This window comes from Ambystoma mexicanum, chromosome 11 (assembly GCF_040938575.1).
Source record: "Ambystoma mexicanum isolate Mex_15411 chromosome 11, UKY_AmexF1_1, whole genome shotgun sequence".
NCBI classification, from domain to species: Eukaryota; Metazoa; Chordata; class Amphibia; order Caudata; family Ambystomatidae; genus Ambystoma; species Ambystoma mexicanum.
In genome coordinates, this window is record NC_090934.1 from 192,900,334 (window position 1) to 192,923,281 (window position 22,948).

Sequence of the window (22,948 nt, forward strand, 5' to 3'; positions counted from 1 at the left end):
GCCGTGCCGGTATAAACGGAAGGCTGCTGCCAGAGTTATGCTTTTTTTCCGGCGCCGGAAAAAGTAACTCCCCATTCCCATAGGACTTAATGGGAATGGGGAGGATGGATGCACCGGCACTGTGTGTAGCAGTGCCGGTGCATCCATCGAAGTCTGCGGGCGGGTGCCGTTCCGCCCGCCAGGTCAGACCTGGTGGGCGGGCCTCCCGGCCGCAAACTTGTACTTTCCTGTCCGGTAACAATGGTGCCGGTAAGCCTACCGGCACGGTTGTTACCAGACCGGCAATGTTATAATGAGGCCCATTGTGTATAGGTGCATTATAAATACTGTATAAATATAAAAAAGAACCTAACATTCTGAAGAATTTTTCAGTAGGAAAATAAAATAGAGCCCTGAAAACACTTTAAATGTGCACAAATTACATGATAAATGAAATCTAATTCGTGTAAGTCCCCCTACCACCCTACTCATAAAATGCGAGCTAGCACACAGGATGGCCATTTTTATTCCAAATGCTACTGGCTGCATAGGAAAGTGAGGGACTTCAAGGCTGCATATCCACCAGCATGGCGTCCAGCTCTGAGACAGTTTCTTGGGTGAAAGTTGGCCCTCTAGTTCTTTATTCGAACCCTGTGGTTTCCCATCTCTCACTTGTCGCACGATTAATGACGTAACACATCGGGAGCGCGCACAAAGAGTAAATTGTACTTGGCTTTGACTTCACGCATGCGCCGGCTAAGGTACCGGAGAAAGGAAAGGAGCGAGCTTCATTGTGGGGGCTGCAGGCGCGCACTCGTAGCCAGGGAGTGCTCGTGCGTCAAATGGCTGGTGCGTTAATACGAGAACACCGACGTGCGCGTGCGCAGACAATCACAGATTCCAGTGATCTTGCGCACAATGTCTCCGTTGGTGTACGAGCTTCAGCCTTAGCTGCTGGTTGGCTCAGAGCGGCTGTGAGCGCGCGATAGAGGGAGAAAGGAGCGCGAGAGCCCAAGGCAATGGCGGCAGCAGAGGAGCGAGGGGGGCCCCGTTGAGGTAGGTGTTATCTTCGGCTTGTGGGGGAGACGATCATATGTTCGGTTACGCTGGGAGCCGGTCCTGAGGTAGATTCCCTGACAGGAGCCAGAAGGGGCGAAGGCCTAAGGATATGTCAGAAGAGACCTGGGAGGTGCAGCGAAGGAGACCTTGGCTAGGGAGTTATACAAGAGGGAGGCGGTAGTCTAGGAAATAAAGGCCGTCTGTGCTCATGGTTGTGTTGTGGCCATATGGTTATGTCGGCGTAGCAGGAATTTTAGTGCTAGTGGAGAGATGGGTGGGCCTCTGGAGATCGAGGATGGCGATGTTGCTTTTGGGGACGTACATGGTGACGGGATGCGCAAGCATCTCTTCAGGACAAGAGGGGCAAGTCCTCTAATTTGTGGTCTTTGTAGTAATGTTGCAATGAGGCATGCCACACTGGGAGACGATTCTCGTGAAAACTGGGAGTATTGCGGTGCTTTGGGATGGTACTAGTTAGGGTGCTGCCATTGTATTGTTTACTGCGTGGCCTAGTCGGATAGCGAAGTGCTATTCCCTGGGAACTCGTTTGCTCAATGTTTCTAGTCACTCTCAATGTTTCTAGTCACTTCAACTGGCGTGTGTTGTCTTTTGCAGGGATTGAAATTGATTGGATAAGCAGGAGCTAAACGCATCTCCTGGGTATCCAGGCTTCCATTGGGGAACAAGGAGCTATAAATGTCCTAAATGCACAGTTAGATTTATGTATGTGTTTGGCATCAGTTGGCTTAGGAAGCCAAAAGTAACTCCTGGTATCTGTTGGTGTCAAGCTAAGCGTGACACCAACAGATTCTAAATGGCTCCCTTCAGTTATTCATTTTAAATGCCACTTTTACCCTAATGGGCCATTGAACCAATCAGTTCTGCAGATAACATTTTGAGGTGGGAGTATTATACTCTTCGTGATTTTAAGAGTAAAAATGACTTTCCTTTGAAAGAGTGAAATGTGTCAAATAGCTGACAAGTTCATAAACTGTATGGAAATCATTAATATGCAGCAGCTTTCTGCATGGTGACAGAATACACCTTCCATTATTTCTCTTAAGGTCTGGCCATTTTATATCTCCAGTATATATGTAAATGTTGAAAACAAAAAAACCTAGCTGATTACATAGTAAAGCGAGCATGAATTGTGTTATGAGGTTTGTTAGCAGAACTGTCTTTTGGTGTTTAATGAAAGTCCTCATTTCCTGGAGCAATTACTACCTCATGGTATGCCAATGTTATGATACAACAGTGCAGAGAAGCAAGGGCTCCATGCTAAATTCTTTATGTAATCTCATGGTCAAATGGTTATTTATATAGTGCTTTCGGCAAAGCACTGTAGATAGATGTTTATCACCAAACTGAAGTCAGTACTCCTTTATTGGCCTTGCTGTGATTCGAATCCGCAACCTACAGATCGTAGCAACGCGTGCTCAAGCGGCTGAGCTATCTTATTAGCTAACATCCTTCAGAGGTTGACCATCGACTGAGGTTTTATAACACAGTGCCTAGATGGTGGGTGGACTGTGTATGAAGCGCTACATAAAGTTAAATTCTGTACTGCACTTTCCTCTTCCCCCTTGCCTCCTGCACTTTCCTCTCTCCCCCGTCCCCCTCTCGCACTTGCGCTATCTGAATGACACCTGGCCTAGATCGTTGTCTGTCTTCCCTCTGTTCGCCCTCCCATGCCTCCTGGCACCTTGAAACACGGTTTTGGATGTTTTAATTGTAGTCTTGAAGATTTGAGAGGTTAGAACACCTGTGATTGGTGTAATGACAATCACTGACCCTTGAACAAAGTCTCTGCTACCACTGACCATTTATAGTATCAGGATGTGGAGTTTGTGGGGGTCATGTCATTATGAGAAGAGCTGGACCGAATGTGTTCTAGTTGAATGATGGTGTATAAGGGAGAGTACGCATAGTAGTGTGATACAGTGGTTTGTCAGTAAAGCACCTGCAATAAAGCACAAGGGCAGGGGGTGTACATTAGGCACAATTGCTTAGTTCAACAATAAGTGTGAGAAATGATCATTCACAAGTGCGGGATATGCTACAATCATATTCTATCTAGATGAGGCACATGCTATAATTTACCATTCTTTTCAGGCACGTGCTATCGTTCACAATTATATTCTATCATTTACATTACCAACTAAGTGAGGGATATGCTACCAATTATAGTTCTGTGTGGTTGAGGTACATGCAATCATTCACAAGTCTACCTAAGTGTGGCTCTTGGTAACATTGTTGCACCTGTCTTAGTGTGAGGCTGGCTAATCTTCCTCATTGTCTCTGGGACTGGCTTGTTAAGTATGTTATGCAGGACATTTACAGCCCAGCCTTGAATGGATTTAGCTTGGTGGTCAAATCTCTCGGGTGTACATGGTGAGTCTATGGCAGTTTACGTTAAGGAAAGATAAGGTAGAGTGGCGGCGGCTTTCTGGAGTAGAGTAATTGCTCTACACTCCTCCCATGCCACACTTAGTTTTCTTGGTGTCTGTTCACTGCTGGCTTCCCTGACGCCTGCAGGCACTTTCTGGAGCCGCCCTTTGCCTTGCGGTCCTTAGCCGCAGGGACTACCCTGGGAAGGTCAGTTATGACCAGGTGAATGTACCCTATCAGGACTGGTTGGAGCAGGGAGGGTGGGACTGGGAAAAGGCCAGACACAAACAAATCGCTACACCCCACAGACTGCACCCTTTGGATGCAGCCCAGCACAGAAAAACAGCCTCATAAGCCAAAACAAACACTAGACGGACACCAGATTAGCACACAGTGCTCACCCAAAAATATAAATACATAATAGGTTAAGTAAATAAAATTTGAAGAAGAAAAATTATAACTCGCACAACTCCAAAAGAGTGCATAAAGCTGATTCCAGACTGGTGTCCCTGCCACATCCTTCCACATGGCTCTACACAAAGCAAAAAAAAAAACCTCCAACCATTCATTACAGTGTGCATTTTATTTGTCTTCAGAGAAATACGTTCTGTTTCAGAGACTTTATCCATGGCTTGCAATTACGTCCATGTAGATGAAATTCGAAATAAGCCATCTGGTTTCTGTCAACCTGACCTTTGCACTGCATAATGTTAAAACCATGACTCTACTAGTATTTCCTGAATGGATTGTCTCGCATACTACTGGGAGATTTAATTACGGAATTTATAAATGACCAACCCAGAGGTATCAAAATGTTTTAATTCAATTCCCTTGGAAGGGTCTGGTGACTTCTCCAATTCCAGACAACTTTTCAGCAGCATGGAGGACACGGCCTCTTTGGAGACCCTGCCCTGCACAACGTTTGTGGGTTTTTTTTTTTTTTTTTTGAGGTTTCATTTTACACCCATGTCTGAAGCTTTTGTTTTGATATGAGCCAGCTTTGGTTTAGGCAGAAATTGTCGGCATGCTCTAATCCTTTTATTTTTGTTCTCTGATGTATTGGTGCGCGGGGTTCGGAACGGCTGGGAGCTATTTATCTTTTGCTTCTAGCCTAGGAGAAGTTGGTTAGCTTGAAACCAGTAGCCACTTAAGCTTCCGTGGCAAATGGTCTTTACATATGTTTGTGACATTGAATTTAAAAACATTTATAAAGAATGATTGGAACACATTTGGTTTCCATTTAAACATAATGGATCATACAATGGGAAAAAAGCTAATGGTTTCCTCTGTAGTAGAAGTACGTTTGAGGTGCACTGTTTCTTGATCCCGGTACACTAGCTGTAGCTCGGCCTACTCGGTGATGCCTGGCACACAGGAGCTGCCAGTCAGAAAAATAAGTGTGCAGAGTTCAAAAGTTTCAATGCGCCAGAGCTAAAACCATGCATGTTTGTACGGCGCCAGTTGGCATGGGGAGCATAAAATAGCTCCTGGTAGCTGTTGTTCTTAAGTAAACGGGCTCGCCTAGTCAGGCGCCAGGGCTAAATAGCTCCCAGCAATTTCGAACCCTGTGCATATGCAGCACCTTTTCCTTCTAAGATTCCTGTCGGTGACGAGTGGGCGACTTGTGGTTAGTCATACAGCAAATGCAACTCACGTAAAGAAAAAAGAAAATGTGCTATGCAGCTTTCATAGACTTATCGGGATGCATGAGCCTGTTAAGCATGCATAACGGCTCACTTCAAGTATGTCTCCATGACCGGTCCACTAGTCATTGGAGGCATACTTGAAGTGAGCCGGTTATGCATGCTTGAGAGGCAGCTTGGCTTAATAGTTGCAGCTATTGTTGTTTGGTATGCTTACTTTGTATCCTGCTGCTTGGTAATACAATTATTTTTAAGGCAGTAAAGGGTCTGGTTGCTGTAACACATTTTTTCCCCATCTATCATATTCACTTTTGGTTTACTGTTTTGTCCCTCTGCAAGGTAGATAACACAAATTTAGCGTTTTTCTTTGTAGCATGAATTGCCAGTGCAGGGTTCCAAATTGAGATTCGAAGAGCAGGAGCTAAAACCAGCTCCTGGGTGTCGGGCCTTGCCAGGTAGGCGGTAGCTGCTGCAGGGGCACCTGGAGCCACCAGAGATGTTCTTTTAATTTTGTCCATTTTTTATGAACCATTGCGTTCTAATATATATTAGATGTGTTGTAATTCTTCGACATTCTCAAATACTCTTAATGCCACATCTACATTTTTGGAAGGCACCAGTTGGCTTTAGCAGCCAAAAGTGGCTCCTGGTAACTCTTGGTTTCAAGCTAACCAGATTCTCCATTGCTAGAAGCAGGAGCTAAATGGCTCCCAGCTCCCCACAATTTCGAACCCTTGCTGTGTTGTGTACATCAACCTATCCATCCAGGAGTTGGACCCCTCCTAGCTATTTGTTGCCTGTTTATTTTTGGGAGTTCGAGGGTGGTATTTACTTAAGGTATTAAAACATGTAGGTAAGCATATTGTCTGGGTAGCTGACCAATCCTATATCTTGTAACGCACTCTGCTTCATTGATGAGTATATTTGACTTTGTATGAAGCTCTTATTTTGATTTTTGCATTTGTGAGTTTCATGTTGCCAAAACCATTTTGTCATGTGACCACTGGCTTTACATTTCTTAGCTACTGACTAAACCACATGAAAATAGTTTATAGCTGTGATGCTTTAGTACTTGTTGTTTGTACTGAAGGGAGCTCCTTGTAACCTAGTAGTGTGTACGTCCAACCATTAGCAATGGCCACTATAGTTTTTTTTTTAAATGGTTTTTATTGATTTTTAATAACTAACTAAAATAACCCCCTCACCATTATCCATTGTATCTTCTATGGCGGTTTCCTTCCTGTGTCTGTCGAGTCCCCGTCTCTTGGGCCGGTCTGAGCCGACTCAGTGTGACTACCAGAAGCCATCAATGCCTCCCCTAAATCATCCCCTCCTTTGTTGCTGCTAAGCTCCACACCTCTGTCTCTGTATCCACCCATTTCTGAAGGTCGTGCCACCACACTTCCACTCTGTCTATTGTCAGTTTTCCAGCCCATGGCCAATTCTGCGCTTGGCCTTTATTTAGGCCAAGTCCTTAAGTTTACTCGCATGCTTCATCCTGCGTAGCCTGGGAAACCATGCACGCCCATAAGTATTCCACTTCCAATTTAATCACCTTCTCATTTAAGCGTTGGGCCATCTCTTACCCCTCCCTCCCCCCCCCCCCCCCCCCTTTCCAAAATCTCCTTATTTCAGGACACGCAGAACATGTGTATCATCCCACATATACTTCCCCACATTCAGGACATGTTTGTATCCCAGCATTCTTGAACCGTGCAATCCTGACGGGTCTTGTACGCCCTGTGGGTAATATACAACTGGATTTGCTGTAATCTTGCGTTCCTAGACACTCTTGTATGATACCTGGACTCTTTCCCACAACCTGTCATTCATAGACTCCCCGGCTTCCTCTTCCCAGTCTCTTCTCAACTGGAGCACCTCCTTATCTACCCTGGACATGAGTAATTCATAAATACGGGAGACCTCGTGGCCCCCATCTGACACATCATAGATCATTTCTTTGGCCGTATCGGGTTGACCCTCCAGCACTATGCCCGCCCATGTCTTTTACCATCCACACTAGTCTGGTGTAAGTGATATATTGTCCCCGGTACAGACCGGTGTCTTCTACCAGCATGTCAAATTCCACTGCCTTCCCATCCTGCCAAATATCCCCTAGTGTTGAAATGCCATTTGGTTCCGAGTGTCTCTGGATTATTTGCCTCAGCTGCTCGCCCACCCCATTCAGTGCCACTAACGGTATCTGTGGGGACCACAGGGTCGGGTTCTCCACGGCCTGGCAAGCTCTCTACCGTAACTTCCATCCCAATTCTATAATTTCGTGCGCCCCCTCTGTTGTGACCTCGGCAACCATATCCATTCTTTCAGAAAAAATGGTGCACATTCCGCCTTCAGCAATCTGGACTCCGAAGTTGAGTCATCTGATAGCCACCTGGCAATGTATTGTAATTGACTAGCTAGGAAATAAATCTGTTTGGCAATGTTAATGCCCCCTCTATCGTATGTGTTCTGCAGTTTCTTTAGTGCTATCCTATTTCTAGTGTTGTGCCAAATGAATCCCTTGCGCAAGCTGTAAAGCTTGACAAAGAATCGCGTGGGTATCATGTATGGTATGTTTACGAAAAAAGTGCGACAACCTAGGGAGAACCACCATCTTTAACAATGGCGCTCTCCCCATCATAGTCAGGGGGAGATTGGCCCAAAACAGCATACTGCATTCAATGTTAGTCACGACTTCTGTTATGTTCGTATTCAGTCTTGGTTGTGTGATATACATCAATCCCCAGGTATCTAAAGGTCTCGGTCTCCCAGTGTATTTGGAGTATGGGCAGCTTCTCTCGTGGTATCCCTCTAGATCAGGGGTGCACAACTGATTTTGACAGAGGGCAGATACCTTACATGATGGCTTTAGTGGGCCGAAAAGTAAATGTGGGCGTGGCGGTAGGCAGGGCATGGCAGGAGGCTTTTTCAACCCCCCCAATTTATATTAAACACATGGAAAAGGAATGTTTTTGAGGGGTAACAATTTTTATTTGTATTTCAAACTTACATTTTGTACTACACATTTTCCATTGTTGTAATTTATTTCTATTTAGTTATTGTATATCGTCTGTTTAATTATATTTTATTGACCCTTGATTGGACATTCCGTTATTTTGGACTGCTATAGTTTGCTGTTTGGTTTGCCCAAGAGGAATATGGCCTTCGTTAGTCAGGTTTCCTCAAAAAGCAAAGGATGTACATCTTCTAACTGTACCTGTTTTAGCTTTATTATTGGAGTGCAACACTATGCACCATGGGCCCCCCAACCCAGCACACTCTCTTAAATATGCACCCATACAGACCCTGCATCTCAACATACACAGCACGTACACTCCAAAACAAACATTCATGCACACCCGACCCCCGCATCTCAATACATCACAAACATCAAACATACAAACATACAGTAGAACAGACCCGACACACAAACACAGACTACTTATCGGAGGCGCTGGAAGGCATGCTAGCTTGAATGCTGGCAAGGTCTCTGGCACTACGGCTGGCGTGGCAAGGCTGAAATGCCTTCTGGCATCAAGCCTTACTGGCCACGCCAGCTGTAGTGCTGGCACTCCATTGGTGCAGCACACACACTACGTGGCTCGTAGGAGCGACGTGGTGCGTGTGTGTGAGCGGAGCCAATGAGGGCCAGTGTTTTGTCCTGCCCAGAAGAAAAGAGTTTCAAATACTTTCCTAATGGAGGGCAGCCGATGCTGCTTGCGGGCCGTCCTCCATTAGAAAAGTCTTTGTGCCTCGCAGGCCGGACAAAATGCCACGGCGGGCCGCAACTGGCCTGCGGGCTGTATGTTGTCCACCCATGCTCTAGATCTCCCCAGGGGGAATATACATGACTTCTTGGGATTCACTGTTGGCCACGAAAATTAAATTCTCTTCAGGGTATCCAACAGCATGTCATCAGCGTACATTCATATATTAGATGTTGTCGTACTGATTTCCCCCCCTCACATCCCCTGTATTGTTGCCTCGGATATATCGCATGGGGTTCTAGTGCTAAAATGAACAGCATCTGGGAGCACTGACACCCCTTTCTGGTGCCCCTACTAAGTTGCCACCTTTCTGAGATAACCGCTCCAGTCTTAACTCGAGCCAGTGGTGCGCATAAACCTTTAAGGCCGCTTTCAACCAAGGCCTTTACTGCATCCAATGATATTATTGCAACCTCTTGTGGGTCCTTTTCCGTTTGTTCGATTGACATGATGGAGTCTCCTGAGGTTTCCGTTTGTTCGATTGACATGATGGAGTCTCCTGAGGTTATTTTCCTATGCGGGACATACCCGGCCTGATGGGGATGTAATAGCCGGTCTTGGCCTGTTCGCCAGTACTGCCGTAAGTATCTTGATGTCTTGGTTAAGCATGGACAGCGGCCTGTATGACCTGCACTCCATGCTTGGCTTGTTAGGCTTCAGTAGCGGGATGATAATTGCTTCCCTCAGGCTCGGGCAATACCCTTTTCTCCAATGCTTCAGTTAGCATTGCTAGTAACAGGGCTGCCGGGGGGGGGGGGCAGTTCCACCTTTGTTTTATAAAACTCATTAGGGAGCAAGTCCGCTCCCGTGGGCCTTGCTGGTAGGTAAAAGCTTGACCACCGCCTCTAGTTCATCTAAGGTAATTGGGACCTCTAGGTTCTCATTTTCTGCTTCTCATTTTCTGCTATCTCCAGTTTGGGAAGGCCAATATCTTCTAACATGTCTATTCTGTCTCTCCGCCTGTATCCTTGTACAGCTGCTGGTAAAATTCTACAAAGCCATTGTTCACTTCCTTTGGGGTAACGAGTGTTTGCCCATTTCTACCCCATATTGCCCTGATCAGTTGTCTGGGCATCTCACATTTGTATATCGAGGCCAACAACCTGCCTGGCTTGTCTCCCCCTGCATGCTGTCTTTCTACATATTTCTTATAATTCAAATTGCACAATCTCTCCCAGTATTCCTCACATTCTTGTTGCAATTGTCTTCCCAACTTCCTCAGGGGAATGCCCTCCCTTGTGCATAATTTCCTCCTAGTTTCTTCTCTGCTTCATGTAACTCCCTAGTAATCCCACCCTGTAGCCCTTTGGATTTAGATGTCGTCGCTCCCCTCACTACCACCTTAAATGCCTCCCATAGCGTGCCAGCTTACTCCACATTCCCAGTATTCTGTTCAAAGTATCTCTTTCCTCAGATCTTTTCTAAACACTGCGTCTTTTAAGGCCTCCGCCCTAAGTCTCCATGTCGGGGTCCGTGCTCTGGGTGGCATATACTGCCATTCTATGATCAATGGCGATTGGTCCGAAAGGACCCTTGCTTTATATTCTGAGCGTATTAGCTCTCCTGTCAGCTACGATGTGGCAAACACCTAGTCTAGCCGTGTGTATAGGTCTTGTGGGACCACGTAATGGGAATATTGCCCGTCTTGTGGATGGTGCATCCTCCATACATCCGCTAGATGAAAATCTCTATTTTTAGGGCCCTAGCCGCTGGGGTGGGCCTCACTATCTTCCTGTCAGATCTGTCTGCACTGGGATCCAACGTGCAATTAAAGTCCTCATCCCATATAACTGCCCCACCCATGTATGGACTGATCTTGCTGTATAAGGCCCTGAAGTATCCTACTGTGTCATGGTCTGGTGGTATGTGTTAATGATACACACGTCCATTTTTCCACCAGGCCCCTTATCGGTACCGCCGGCTCTATGGTAGACAGCTGATAGGAGGCATGCAGTGCTATCCACGTGATAACTTGTTGCGTACGCGGAGTACGTTGCTCCTATGGTGGTGCCCCTCCATTTTCTTCCCACTGTTAACTGCTTGTCTTTAGTTGGGTGAGTTTTCTGCAGTAAGGTGATATCAATTCTGTTGTTTCAGATACATCATGACCTTATTCCTCTTCAAATAACTATTGAGCCCCCTGACATTCCAGGTAACCATCTTCAGGTCTCCTATCCATATCCAGTCCCACCTCTCTCCTCATCCGTACCATGCGCAGTGCTGTGTAGGTGTAAGCTCGTTCACAATCCCAACTAATGCCCAGCTCCATCCCTGGATCTTCGGCTACCCCGCATCTAGCCCTTTCTCGGCTTCTGCCAGTACTCTGGACACAGCAGGGGGATACCACCCTATTGGTGATTCAACTAATCGAACTACTGCGGTTGAAGTTGCGCTTCCCTTGTATCTCCCGCATTAATGCTATAGTATGCTATGCAGCATGCCCTATGTCTGACATTGCTCATATGTATATTCTGGTCCGAAAAGTCCACCTGATGAATCTTGGTTGTATGCCCAGTGTAGGCCTTCCAGTTTCTACGCTTACATTAACCCTGTGTTAGCAGTCAGTAGTGAGATGCAGGTTCAACCATCCGGTCTTCCCCGTTCTGGGCCATCTGTATTCTCTGGGTAGTTTTTGGCATCCAACCAGCTCTCCGCCTCATCTGGTGTCTCGAAATAGAATGCTATGCTCTTCTGTAGGACCTTGATTTTCGCTGGATACAAAAGCATGTATTTGATGCCAGATGCTCTGCCTTTTCACAGCCACATAGTTGAAACGTTACCTTTGTACCAGCATGGTGTAATCTTGGTACTCAGTGACAGTTGCTGATGCTCTAATTATCGTTCCGCCCGTACAAAAATATTCCATGATCTTTTCCCCATACCTGTAGTTCAGTATTTTGACCATAATTGCTCAGGGAGGAGCTCCTGGCTGGGGCTTCCTGGTCTGGGCCCTATGTGCCATTTCGACTGTAAACCCTTGGGTGAGCACGCCAGCCCCTATTTCTTGGATCAGCATGTTCTCCCCATAATTTGTCGGGTCCAAGCCCTCTTCCCCTTCAGGTAGCCCCACCACTCTGATGTTGCTGCGTCTTTTCCGCCTCTTCTGCTCAGTTTTCCACGTGGCACACCTGTTGCAATATGTGAACCGCGTTGGCAGTACTGACGTCTGTTTGTTTTTTACTGCGCCTTCCAAGCCGCTCGTGCTCTCACATCCTGTCGTATGAGGTTGACGTCCACGCCAACCGCATCGAAGTTCAAGTGCCATCTTCAGTTCCGCTATGGCTGCATCAATCTTGATTTTTTTTTTTTTTTTTTTTTTTTTTTTTTTTTTTTTTTTTTTTTTTTTTTTTTTTTCCCCCCCCTGACCTCCCCTCACATGAAGATTTCAGCTCTGTTATGGCGTCTAGGATCAGATCGTTCCACAGCGAGGCTGTATCCCCCCTCCCTCCCTGTCATCTTTTGCCTGTGTGGACATGTTCCGGGATTGTGGTGGTTTGGTGAAGATGTCCATCGTGGGCTGTTTCCCTTTAGCTTTGCCACTTTTGAGCACCATTACTATTGTCCGCCGGCCAGGATTGCCTGCCTCAGTCATGTGGTACCATGCAGCATCAGTTCTTGTCTATTGGTCGCCGACCCTCCCGGTGAGGTGACCTGGGTAGGCTCCTACTGCTGCCTTTTATCCCAGGGTGGGGGGGGGGGGGGGGGGGTGGGTGTGTGTATTTCCTGTCACTGGTCCGCTTTGTGTACCCTGCAAGGGGTTCTTTCATGACCGTACCAGCTGGCAGTGCAACGGACCACCTTGCCTATGTCGGTGCCTGTATTTTGAGTAGCCGGTGACTGTCTATGGGGTTAATTGCCCCGCACTCTGTTTACGTGCTGGGCGGCATTCTCCTTTCCGAAGTCTGGTACCAACAGGTGATATGACCTTGTATGTTCTTCTTTACTTCAGTGGCCAACTACCTCTTCGCCATGAGTCTACTGCATTATCGCTTTAGTGCCGATATGATCATAGTTGGCTGTGTCTTGCTCACTCGCCTCATTGCCATTCGAGCCCCCATTTCACTTAGCAGCTCTTGCTTGTGCCCTTGTACACTTGCTCTTCACTACTGGCCTGTGCGACGCCGTCCGGGTTCAATTACGTGCCACTTCCCTCTGGGTCTCCGCTGTGGGCCCCCCACGGTAGTCTGAAGCCTAGGCAACGTGCAGTGTTTACTCCCTATTCAGGGCTTGTATGTCCAGTCTCTGAGGAAGTGCTCTAATCCTTTAAGTGTAAACCAGAGACCCCAGGCGCTATGCGCAGTGTTGTCTATTCAGGAGTCGGGGAGGGTGGGCGGGGGTGCCACGTTTCATTGTGATTATGTTGCCCGGGGCCCCATCCACACTCTGCTCCTTACTGTGTACTCTAGCGTCCTCCGGCTCCTTGGCTGCGTGTCCCTCCTACACCCCCCAGTTCACAGCAGTCTACTCCGCACTGCAACTGCAAGCGTGTTCCTCAGCAATGTCTTGGTGTACTCCGTATCACACGGCTTCAGTTTGACATGCGGGGCTTCCGAACTACAGTCGCTCTGTCCCTGCCTGTGCCAGTGTGCGTTTCACCTTTTGGGCGTCTTGTCCCTCTTGTCCTCCGCAGCTGTCACGCCAATGGTTACTGGCGTCCTTTGTTCGTGTCCCGACAGGCACAACCAACTCGTCCTCCATCCTCTTGCACATCGCTGCGTTTTCCACGCAAAGTTCTGGGGCAGTTAAGTGCATTGCTAATCTTGAGGCTTGTGCTTCGTGGCTCCTCTTCTATCAGGGACCCGCTGCGCTGCGTCCCCGTCTCTTTAGCTAGCCAGCATTCGTCAGCTCCTCATTGGTTCTGATTTTTGTATGGGCCTCACGTGCCTCCTGTCTTCGTGTCGGCGCTGGGTCGGCTCTCGTGTCGGGGCCACCTGGCAGTGTCCTCGAGCGCACTGCTGTGTTCTTCCTTCAGATTCCCGGTCCGCTGTGTCGGTCTGTTCCGACGCTTGAAAATATACTGCAGTTTCCTCAGCTGCTTTCTTCAAGCACACCGCAGTCCCTGTCTGGCTCTGTAATTGCAGTGTCTCCCTTTGTCTTTTTTGGCATCCACCATATCTACTGACTCAGGATCGATCCTTACTTCACAGCCTCTTAACTTCTGTTACTCCGTGTCTTTTAGATCTGGACCTTAATTATGTGCTCCGCACATTCTGATAACCGCCGGACCTTTTTACATTCTTTGACTTTTGTCTTTGCACATCACGTGCATCAGGATCCATATAGGGTGTACGGGAACACTTGGGGAAACACAGCCTACTCCACGGCTGCTAAGCCACGTCCCCATCGCAATGGCCACTATAGTTAATGATGAAGGATCGTGGTAGTTGTGAGCCATATCGGATCCGGCAGTAGGCAACGAGCTCTGCCAAATATCTATGGTGACATGCACTTTGTGTTTTTTGGGAATTGTAAGATCTATCTAGAACCAATCCTAAATGCCATAGATTTGGCATGTGTTCATGTGAACATTGTCTTTTGCAGCAGGCGTTGTACTAGATGCTCGTATCCAAAGATAAGGTAGCTCCTACCTACTAGGATCTGAGCTGCTTTTACCTCCTACTCATCAAATCTTTTAGATTTTCTGAGGCCAACTCTGTTCCAGCCGTGCTTAGCTTTAAGAGGTTAAACTTCGACCACAGCATTGGATCCTGAGTATATTGCGTTGTCTCCATGTGGTTTGAGTTTGATTGCATCGGCCTTGGAAGAATGAAGGACTGAGTCTGCCCTGTTTGAACTTGCCATGTGTAGGCTGATCCTATGCCAGATGAACACGTACCACATGAGCTTACACTACAGAGTGCCTAGATACGCACTGAGCACCAGTAAGTTCTATTAAAAAGCAATCATATAGAGTTCTTATTAACGGCAATATTGTAGGGTAAATGTCATTTCCAGACTATTTCTCCTAGCAAGAGCTCAATACGTTTCATCCACTACTTTCTTTTGCTTTTGAACTTCCAAGAAAAGTCCACCTTCATCATCCATCTGCTGCATGTCCCGTTAGACACTTGGCACTAAAGTCCCTGCCACAAAGACGGGACCCTGAATTCATATATTTTTATCGTGTGGTAAGATTTAAAGTGGCTTTGATATGCGTTTCCCAGCTTTCGGGGATGCTAATTTTGCTTTTGATACATATTATTGCAGGTTACAAACATTAACGAGGGATGGAGCCAAAATTCGGCCTTGATTGAGGCCTCTTTGTTTTCCTGAAAAATCGACCATATCCTGACTGCCCTTTTATGATAAATGAATTTAAGATTGACAGTTTAGTCCAGGCTAAGCAACCCTTTATCATTTTTCTCTAACATTTGCAACAGTCAGTATAAAAAATGCTGGTAATATCGAAAAATGCTATAAATAGCGGTAGATTTTTAAAAAAAAATCGTATATATTTTCTGCTTAATCAGGTTTTCTGGCTAGGGATTTCACCTGATTTTACAATGGTGCTGAATAAAGGCCAAAGGAACCCAGCACACAAATCAGATTGTTGACTAATATCAAAACTGGCTACACTGTGTGGACCCAGTGCCATGCGTTTGTATTTTGTTTATTTTTAAAGCGCACCAAGGCCTGGGGCATCTGGGTGCATTTCTTAAAGTTAGTTACATAAATACATTACAGGCTTGCATATCTACCTAATACATTACTTACAGATTACAGGGATTATCACTGAATATTGAACAAGATCAATTAACATATTTACAATAAACAAGAGTACAGTTACCCGCGAAGTCGGCCCGCCATTTCTTCATTCTTTAAGTAGCTAACTATTTGTGTCAGATTGCATCTAGCTTTAGGGTAAATTAAGTAAATCTGCATGCCCTAGAGGCATTCTCAGTAAAAGGTTACTCTCGTTTTTGATCGTGATGAGCATTTCTTCCCATTTAGACTGGGCGTTGACGTCTTTAACCTATTTTTGTGAATTTGCTATTTATTGTATTACACCAGCAGATGGTCTTCGTTGCTTAGCTTACTACATTTTGGTAAAGCAATGTCAAGACTTCATTTTTCTTGTTATAAATTTGGGGGGGGGGGGCCCTACTTATATTTGTCTATTGGTTGGTTGCTTGTTTTGGAACGACTCATTAAAATCGGAAGTCCAATTGGCTGTACCAGAATTTATATTACAATCTTCTCATCCTTCAAGTTCAGTAAGGACTTGTGTTGTGCGTATGAATAGAATTGAGCTGGAAAGTGACTTTTCGTTGCTGGTTACTAGCTGGCAACTGAGTTTTTGCTACCTGTACGTTTAGCATTCAATTTTCAATGGCAAATTTGCATTCTTGCTTGCGATCAGCTACGGCGATTTAGATCAGTTGCACAGAAATAATCAATGGCAGATTTTGTCTATTGATGGTAAAATCTGATTTTGTTGAATTCTCAAATTAATAGCTACTGACTGAAGGTGATTACAGGGTTATAAATTGCTGGGAGCTATTTGGCTCCTGCTTCTTTCTCAGTATTTCTCCCACACGAGCTATTTGGGCCTGAGGCAAACTGATGCCATTCAAACATAACGGTGGCGCTACGTTTCTGTATCTGAGAATGTGGATAAAGAACTATTGGATACATTTTAAGGCATAATTCATTTGCATCTTGTATAAAAATTTGGTTTGCGGCACGCTGTGTTGCTAGCTCCTGGTTCTGCCTACTAGTGATGGCCGGTACCCGGTCTAAACGCACATCTTGGTTCCAATTTTAAAGGTCCTCGCTCCTAGAACTGCTGAGAGCACTCTGATCCCACATTACTAGCCATATGGCTGTAGAATAATGTCAACATGATTATAGCAGATAGCACTACGAGAAAGGTATTAAATGATTGTTCTATGTAGTCCAGGACTGCTCGGCTTAAGTCTTGTGTTTTCTTTGCGTGGCCGAATGCATCTTGCTTTTATGGGAGTGTGTTTTTACGACATGTCAAGATGTTCATGGGTGCCTACAATAACACATGTGGGTTCCACACAAATGCTGGTTCCTCTTGAACTTTCTATTGAAATAGATTGCCTGCCTTTTGACAACACCTGGTTATTGTAGCATTTAAGAGTGCTTTTTAAATTGGAACCTAAATCTGTTACGATGAAGGTGCATTTGAAATTTGACGCTTGTGGATTGATTTATGAAAAACAATTTAAACTTGTCATTTTAGAGGCAAGTCGGACAAGGTTTTTCTATGCTATTGATTTAAATGTTTTTGTTGTATAGTTAGTCGATTGTTTAGGACCCAAAAAGCCAGTGGTACACTAATATTTTCCTGCGCTCTAACGGTGGAATGGCATTTCCTTTCTGAACGAAAGGTGCGACACCGACTGCTTTGAGCATCGGCTTTTAGGGAAGAGTGGCATACCCGATCTGCTTATTTTGGAAAGCATATTTGCCATCTGAACTTCCTCCGAGAGGCTTGCAGATTTTATGTATGCATCTTTCCAAGACGCTAAAGATGCATGTCCTAAAACAATTGCCTGCTATTTACTTTAAAATATTGCCATGAGCTGAATGTGATGCTGTTACTCGTTTATTTTTCATATGCGTGTAAACCAGCCACTGACTCACTACCAGACTTTAAAATAAAAAAAATCTTTATTGGTTTTTTCCAACAGCAAACGGTGCACATAATCCACCCCAACCATACCCACTTATCCCTCCCCCTTCTATATACAACGTTTCATGGCTTGTCTTACAATGTTCGTAGTCGCATCTCTCGGCAGTCCTTAGTCTCTCCTGACTTCCCTGTGGGTATTGCTACGTAGTGCCCGTCTCTGTGTGGTGTACCTGCATTACTGCCTGTTTTCCACGTCGCCAATGGGGAGTTGATCCCTTGGGGGTGACCTCTGACTGGCTGGCTCCGGTACACTAGGGTACTTATGGAGTCGTCGCTATGGGCAGCGCTTCCTGTTGCGCCTCCGAGTAGTAGTGACGCGGGGGGGAGGCAGTAATGAAATGGTCTGCTGGTTTCAGGGAGCATGGATGCAAATCTAGTTTCGCTAACACGTGTGCGTAGTTTCCAGCCATCCCTCATACGTGGGGGGGAGAGAGTTAACGTTTCCCCCAATTTCTCGCCACCGGTATCTGGCCGTGATGAGACATGCCAATTAGTTTCTGCTCTGTATGTGATCCTTCAGTGATTAGGGCTAGGAGCCATAGTCGTTGAGATCATAGTAGACATGGCTACTTGGATCTTCTCCCAGTAGGTGCTAATGCGAGGGCAGGACCAAGTCGCATGGTAAAAATCACTGGTTCTGTATCTTTTACAGAGGGGTGATCTGGCCGGGAACAGTGTGTAGCCTTAGGGGGTAGTAGTATACTTAGTACAGATATTTGTAGTGAATGTGCCTGAATAGGCAGTTTATAGACAATGTATGTGTAATCTTCCAGTGCTCTTCGCTTAGGTTTGCCAAGTGCTTCCTCCCAGCCCTTCTTTTGGGGATTCTCTTTTGTTGTCTTCCCTTCTCTGACCAACCTACATATAGTCAATACTAGTTTTTTGGTTTAACAGGCTAATTATGTACTGTTGTGCAGGGTGTGGCGAAGGATCCCGCGGGATTTTGGGCCATTTAGTTTCCAGTAGTTCCCTTCGTCTATAATATAGCAGTATGGCGACCATGTTATGATTCTCCCGTCCTGTATTATGTCTCCCAGGGCCTGCACTCCAAGGTTCTGGAAATGTACTATATAGGTCCTAGACCCCTTACCTTATATACACGGAGGCAGTATGACTCCGTCCCTGGGATCCGTCCAATTTTTTCACAGGCCCTGCAAGACACGGCTATGGATTGAACCTGGGTGTTGCACCTCTAGAGTGCCTTGGCTAAGTGTGTGTATGTGGGGTCTGCCCCGGGGTCTTTCCTTGTATTGGGCTTGGGCTACCAGGTAGTATAGGTACATATCTGGGTATTCCATCCCGCCCTTTTCATAAGGTCTCGTAAGAGTATTATATGCTATCCAGGGTTTTCTACCGGCCCAGAGTCAGGGGCATCATGCCTCAGACTTGTGCCCAGTACTGTGACAGGGCCCATATGGGGACATTATGTATAGTAATTTGGGGAGGATCACCTTTTTTTTTCCAGAGCTATACATGCAACTTGGGATAATGGGAGCAGGATCCATGCTTTCACCTGTTCGTTACATCTAGCACTATCTTTATGCGGATCTGATACCTTTGTGGATACTGATACCCAGGTAACGTATGCCCCCCCCCCCTCCGGGGGGCACCATCAGTACCCACATATATCTGCTGTGTCCTGAGGGTAAGGGGAGTACCTCAGATTTGGCCCAGTTGATCCTCCTTCCCGAGGGTTCCCCAAACCTAACTATCTCTTGGGTTAGAGGTGCAAGATTCTGTCTGGGATGTCTGAGGTACAGTAGAACGTCGCCGGCATAGAGTGTGAAAAGATGCGTGTGTACCCTTGTCGCTCAATGAGCGTGTAATTCTCGAATATGGCATGCCAGGGGCTCAATCACAAGAGCAGATAGGATTGGTGAGAAGGGGCAACCCTGAAGAGTGCCCCTTGAGGGATATATGTGGTCCTTTAGTCCCCTGTTGGTATATGCTGTGGCCCTGGGGGCCGTGTATAGTAATTTCACCCCGCAGAGGTATGTTAAACCGAATCCTGAGCGTCTGAGGACCTCAAAGGAAGGGCCACTCTACAGAGTCGAAGGCCGCCTCTGCATTGCCGCCGGTGTCTCTGGGTCTATATTGTGCATTAAGGTGAATAGTCAGTTGACCTGCTGTGAATGAAACTGGTCTGGTAGGACTAGTGCAGGCATGTGGGAAAGGATAAGTCGGCTAGCATCTTGGCGAGTATTTTATTATCAGTATTGATTAATGACAGTGGCCTGTACGATGCAGGCAACCGGGAATCCTTGTCTGGTTTGAGGAGCACTGTTACTAATGTCGATCTGGTAGACTCTGGAAGTGTGCCTTTTGACAGTGCATTTTCGTACATGCTCAAAGTCTTGGGGATAGTAGGTGTAGATAGGCTTTGTAGAATTCAGCATTCAACCAGTATAACCCTGGGGCTTTACCACTGGGGAGGGCCTGGATTGCCTTGCGGATTTCTTATTCAGTGATTGGGGCATTTTATTCTTTGTCGAACCAGCCCAGTGCCACCTCATCAAGATTGTCAGGACATTGTGCCCTAGGCCAGGCCTTGATGTGTACAGTTGGCTGTAGTAGTTTCAGAATGCAGTGTTAATCCCTTCAAGGTCTTTTATGAATCCCCTGTTTGAGTCTTCAATTTCCATAATGACTGTAGATTGTTGCTCTTGCTTGATGGCATAAGCGGGTGTTTTGCCAAACGTCATGGAGTCCATGGTATTCGGCAATAGTGAGCCAAGGTTTAGCGGCCCGTTTTGGGGGGGGGGGGTGTTGTCTGAAGAGTGGTTGTGGACCTGGTTGTGGACCTTTCTGAAGAGTGGTTGTGGACCTTTCTAAGTCTAGACCATGGGTGCACAACATAGGCCCGCCATGCCCTTTTGACCGGCCCGCGAGGAACAAAGACTTCCCTAATGGAGGGCGGCCCGCGGCCACCCTCCGTTAGGAATGTCTTTGTTGTCTTCCGGGCCGGTGAAAACACTGGCCCTCATTGGCTCAGCGCACACACCACGTCGCTCCTACGAGCCATGTAATGCGTGTGTGCTGCACCAATGGAGGGCCAGCACTACGGCTGGCGTGGTCCATAAGGCTTGATGCCGGAAGGCATTTCAGCCTTGGACCACGCCAGCTGTAGTACGATTCCAGCGTTCCAGTTTACCTGCCTTCCAGCACGTCTCCGGTAAGTGGTCTGTTTTTGTTTGTGTGTCGGGTTTGTTTTGCTTTGTTTGTGTGTATGTTGGGGGGGGGGGTGTCGGATGTGTATGGATGTGTATGAATGTTTGTATTTGAATGTATTTTGTGTGTATGTTGAGATGGGGGATGTGTATGAATGTTTGTATTTGAATGTATTTTGTGTGTATGTTGAGATGCCGGGGTGAGGGGGTGTCGGATGTGTATGACTGTTTTGACTTGAATGTTTTTTGTGTGCTGAGTTGGGGGGGGGGGGGGTGGGGGTTTGGGTCTGTATGGGTGCATGTTTGTGTGTGCGCGCTGAGTTGGGGGGGGGGGGGGGTTGGTTGGGGGTGAGGCCATGGGGTGGGGGGGGGGTTTGGTTGGAGGTGAGGGGGCCATGGGGCATAGTGTATCTAGGGTCAATAAAATATATATAAGTTAATTAAACAGGCGAGATACAATAACTAAATAGAAATAAATTAGAACAATGGAAAATGTGTAGTACAAAATGTAAGTTTGAAATGCAAATAAAAATCGTTACCCCTCAAACATTCTTTTTCCATGTGGTTAGTACAAATTGAGGGTTTAAAAAGCCTCCTGCTCTGCCCCGCCCACATTTACTTTTCGGCCCACTATAGCCCTCATGTAAGGTACTTTCGGCCCTCAGTCTAGACCAGGGGTGCACAACTGGTTTTGACAAAGAGCCTTGTATCCCCCACCCATATGATTTCATACCCGGGGAAATGTATGTCTGGCAGACTGAAGGAAGAATTCTGGGGAGTCAAGGTTAGGAGCATAAGCATTTATCTGGAGGAATTTTAAGCTGTGTACCTCTCAGGATAAGGTATCTGCCCATGTCGTCTTTGATTTGATCGTGCAGCTTGTATTGTATGGTGCCATGGATCTAGACTGCCACTCGGGAGTGTGTGGTATGGGAGGATTTGGGCTCACTACCAGACTTGTACCCAAAATGAGGGTCTGGCCCCATCTAATCTGGGGAGGCGTGGGTGGGTCTCTATTGTCAATTTGTCAATTTCTGGCAGTGCATTGCTCTGCTTTTCTGGCAATTGCGTGGCCATATTTCTTGGACCACTACACGGAAACGGGCGGCCTTTTCTGCAAGCCATATATTTTTTTTTTTTTGGATTCCGTTTTTGTGGTATAGGTCTACCCTTGCCACTGGATATCATGGTACCCCTTAGGCCCAAACTACCTGTCTGGTAAACTATGGTACCTTCCTGCGAACAAGTTTATAGTTGAGCACAAAGTGTGCGTACACTGTTTCAGGCAGTTGTAAGCTACTGGCCAGCCATAAGAAAGTCATTTGCTGCCTCAATTACATACATACACCTGCACAGGACCCCATTTCTTAATCTCACAGGAGTGAAATATCGCTACCCAGTGACTAGTGCAAATGTGTCTCTCTGTGCTTAATCTCCAAAACCTGTAGAAGGTACTGCCTACTTGTCTAAATTCCACACACTGCACATATGAAGGCTCTCCTGTAGCGAGTTTTCAATCTGGGTGCACAATCGTGCCATTATCCATGTTAAGCATAAATGCCACAATGCACACATGTACCACAAAATGTATTGCTAACGCTGTATCCTGAAGGGCTGGAGTGACCCTGTGAGGAACTTTCTACCTGCTTATTCCGAGTGCTTCTAGAAACTCAATTTGTTCCACCCGTCCATTGCATCATGAGCACGCACATTAGTCCGTGCTTTCTCCTAGGTGGGCCGACTGGTCCTGCGAGCACCCATTAACTAGTACCGTGACTTTCAATTGTTATTGGAAGCATACCCTTTAGTGCCCATGATGCCCAAAAAGCACTGGCAAACCTCTAAAATACTTTGGAGGCATGCACGGTTATATAATGAAGTTATAGACTTGTGGCATGTGCATTCGCTCCTCGTGCCCGGAGATCCTGCTTATGGAGTGTTTGCTTCTTTTTTATATTTATGCGATGATCATCGATCAGAAATACCATAGTCAAGAATGGAGAGACGAGACAGTCCTGTGGTAAGGAGTCTATTCTATTATAGCTTTGTTGGATTCTGAGATCTATTTTACACACACCGGGCGGGTGGGCATGGATGGGTACATAACTGGGACTAGAGGACTTTACAACTGCATTCAGATGAGAGCCTTGGGTCCGTATTTGCAGTACTACAAATATTTCCGAAGTCAGAATGCATGTCGAGGGGAAGGGGATAGTGAGGTTGGGATATGGAGGCTCTTCCATTGCTCGGAGGTCTAGTTTGAGCTTCGAAGTTGACTTTGCC

General features: G+C 46.4%; 1 protein-coding gene across 1 annotated transcript in view; it reads left to right on the forward strand.

The window, feature by feature from the left end:
* The first annotated feature begins 895 nt into the window (after positions 1-895).
* Positions 896-22,948, forward strand: part of PDIK1L (PDLIM1 interacting kinase 1 like) — a 61,331-nt gene continuing 39,278 nt past the window's right edge. The window contains exon 1 of the mRNA XM_069622805.1: positions 896-1,035. The gene's annotated coding sequence lies outside the window, so the exon portion shown is untranslated. The remainder of the gene's footprint in view (positions 1,036-22,948) is intronic.